This window comes from Dipodomys spectabilis, unplaced genomic scaffold, assembly GCF_019054845.1.
Source record: "Dipodomys spectabilis isolate Male_0828 unplaced genomic scaffold, ASM1905484v1 ptg000306l, whole genome shotgun sequence".
NCBI classification, from domain to species: Eukaryota; Metazoa; Chordata; class Mammalia; order Rodentia; family Heteromyidae; genus Dipodomys; species Dipodomys spectabilis.
The window spans coordinates 3692141-3695803 of NW_024870983.1; the positions used below are offsets into that span (position 1 = coordinate 3692141).

Sequence of the window (3663 nt, forward strand, 5' to 3'; positions counted from 1 at the left end):
ATGGAGGCATAGAATTCCATTGTGTATATATACTACATTTTCTTGATCCATTCATCTACTGAGGGGCATCTGGGTTGGTTCCATATCTTTGCTATATTAAATAATGCTGCAATAAACATAGTTGTGCTGTAGCTTTATTGTGGTCTTGTATGTGAACATTTGGGTAAATGCCCAAAAGTGTGATTCCTGCTTTCAATGCAATTGATGTCGGTATAATTTGTGGAGGGGAAGGGGAAAAACAAGTCTTTTAAATAAGGATACAGGTGGACTAGTTTCAACAATGAGTAGTACAAGTTGTTCTGTCGAAAACGAACTTTACAACTTTGGTGGGGGGCCGGGGGAAGTATGGGTAGGGATTGGAAGGGGAAACAAAGGAGGAGGCTACAATGCTTGATAAGAAATGTACTCATTATCTTGCCCATGTAATTGTAACCACTCTGTACAGTATTTTCACAATAAAAAATAAATAAAATTTTTTAAAAAATCAACATTGAGATACCACCTCACCCCAGTTAGAATGGCTAAAATCAAGAACTCTAATAACGGCAGATGCTGGAGAGGATGTGAACAGAAGGGAACCTTAATGCATTGTTGTTGGGAGTGTAAACTTGTTCAACCACTTTGGAAAGCAATATGGAGGTTCCTCAAGAGACTCCACATAGACATCCCCTATGACCCAGCAATCCCACTTTCAGGCATTTACCCAAATGTTTACAAACAAGACCACACTAAAGCTACCAGCACGACTATGTTTATTGCAGCATTATTTATCATAGCTAAGATATGGAACCAACCCAGATACCCCTCAGTTGAGTTGATGAATGGATCAAGAAAATGCAGTATATATACACAATGGAATTCTATGCCTCCATCAGAAAGATTGATATTGCCCCATTTGTTAGGAAATGGAAAAATTTGGAAAAAAATATATTAAGTGAAGTAAGCCAGGCCCAAAGAATCTTAGGTCCCATGATTTCCCTTATTTGCAAGAACTATATTATGTCTGAGTCAAGCAGAAAAGATCAGATAAGTTGATGATAGGGAAATGAACCCTAACGTATATATTCAAATGTTTTTTTCTTTCATGTGATTGTTTCTAACATATTTATAAGATAATTTCTTTGTTGCTTTAATGTCCCACCCCATGGTATAACCCCTGTTTTCACTGTATTTGATGTCGGTATAATTTGTGGAGGGGAAGGGAAAAAACAATTCGTTTAAATAGGGATACAGGTGGATCCATTGCAACGATGAGATATACATGTCGTTATGTCGAAAAAGAACTTTACAACTTTGGTGCGGGGGAGGAGAATTGAGTGGAGAGGTGGGGGTAGTATGGAAAAAATGGGAAGGGAAAACAAAGTAGGAGGCTACAATGCTTGATAAGAACTGTATTCATTATCTTGCCCATGAAATAGTAACCCGTCTGTACTATATTTTCACACACACAAAAAATTATGTACGACCCCACCAGGATGAATTCCCAAAATGGCATTGGCTGCACTGGTTGACACCAAGCTGCTAAGGTAGGAAAGATGGCTTTTGAACTCCATGTGTCAGCAGATAAGTTGTGGGCTACTCTGCTGCACTCTCTGAAGAAGAGCTTCTGCTGGTTTTGGGTCCTGCCCATCACTGCATGGGTCTCCTTTACAGCACACAACAGATTTGAAGCGTTTGCCAGAAAGGCGGTGTTGCTGAGTGGAAAAAACTAGCTTCTGAGGAAAGTTATTTGTGAAAGCCAGCATGACCACAGAAGGAAGTCCTTTTGAAGAAAGTATGAACAATCAGGATTTACCCAACTGGAGCCGTGAGTGTGTTGACGATCAACTTAACAACATGGATTGAGGTGGTCAAAAGAAGAAAGCAAATAGTTTATCAGAAAAGTGTAAGAAAAGTTTGCTTTAGGCTTGTTCAAATTCCTGACTATATTACCAAATCCAAGACCTTGTTGGAAAAAAAGAAAGAGCTGAGAAAGCTGAGCATCTTACTTAACATCCAATAGTTCACCTTAAAGAACAAGAAAAATCAAACATGAAATATCTCCAAAAAATCCTTGCTTGAGAAAATGAGGAAGAGGATGTTCAGACTATGGATTCAGCTGTGGGATCTGGTTCTGTTGCTGGGAGCATGTCTCTAAACATAGATGTGCACTCTGAAACTTGAGATACCATGGAAGTAATCTGGGGTATGACATATCATATGTAGCTCACCTCTAGAAAGTGCTGGGTCAAATTTCAAGAAAGAATATTTTAGAGTGCCATTAAGTTTCATGATTGCAAATTGGTTACCACAAAGATAACAATAGTTAGTAGCACTGAAATTTGTTACTACATTCTGGTCATGGCACCAGTTTTATCTCTCCATCACCAACTTATGCCACACCAATGTCAGACCATTTATTGGCATGATTAAATGTCTCAGAAATATCCTGCCCAAAGGTGAAACCAGCTCCTCAGGGAAATATACCCCAACCACTACCATCATCTGGATCTGACCACAGCAAATCACAGACCCTGAAGGGGAACTTCCTGGAGATCAAGTTCTCTGATGTGATCCAGTGTTTCTATGAATGGTGAGAGAACACCATGTAGACATAAGGAATGCCCATCCACCAAGGCAGTGAGATGAAGAGCCAAAAAGATCTGTAAAGTATTTCCAAACATTTGCATTTCCATATTTCCCTAAACACTCATCATAGAAATCATACAGTTGTGTGCTCTTATGATTTCCTCAAAGAATGGTGAACCATTCATGGTAATGTACCTTCAGAACTACAAGCAGTGTGACTGTTTCAAGTAAATAATACCCTTTGTCAACATAAACAAGTAATTTGTATCTGGTGATTTTTCCACCAACTCTAAACAGTTCCATGAGACTGAAATTGCTCATGCACATCTCCACAGAAATGACTGTACATGGAACCTCTTATAAATGGGATTCTTTCGTAAGGATTTCTTTAGTCTTCTCACAGGGACTCTTGACCTGGGACTCGGTTAGCTGCTTGCACTCATTCAGCTGTTCAATCCCCTGGTCCAGGTTCTTGGTGAACACATTCATGTCCATGATGCCACATGCCCAAATGGGCTACTGCTCCATGCTACTCCTGCACCACATCTGCCCACAGGCCACATGCACACACTGCCACCGGTTCCCCTGGTACTTCTAGGGGCCCTGGTGGGCTGGGCACTGCCCCTAATTCCGCCCCCTCACCCTGGCTCTCTGCAATGCTCCACTGCCTGCTCCTGTGTCTCCTCCATTCGCCCAAGCTCCAGAGCTCTGCTATCTGTAATTGCAGGATATGCTACAATATTTAACAAAGGAAGCATCTTTTAGTCTGAGAATTTGGCCAGGCATTGAGGACAGGAGTCTATTTTGGTCATGTCAATGGAGCTCTTTATGAACTCCTATGCAGATGCCTGTTCTGAACCATTTTCAAACCTGTTGTGACTTTGTGTGAATGGCTAAGTATCATCGGGGGTGGGGGCACTGAAAATAGCAACCTCCAAAGGTCAGAATCTGTACCCAGGAGATTCTCAGTTCTTGGCCCACGCTCCTTCTTCCATTGCTTTCCAATATCCCTTTCTGAAATATAAGCACTGACAAAATGCTGACAAGTCAACATAGCTGGTGATGCAGAAACACTGAATTGGGCACTGTGGAAAA

At 41.0% G+C, this 3663-nt stretch overlaps 1 pseudogene; it reads right to left on the bottom strand.

The window, feature by feature from the left end:
* Positions 1-2133: 2133 nt before the first annotated feature.
* Positions 2134-3063, bottom strand: LOC122127633 (annotated as a pseudogene).
* Positions 3064-3663: the final 600 nt, after the last annotated feature.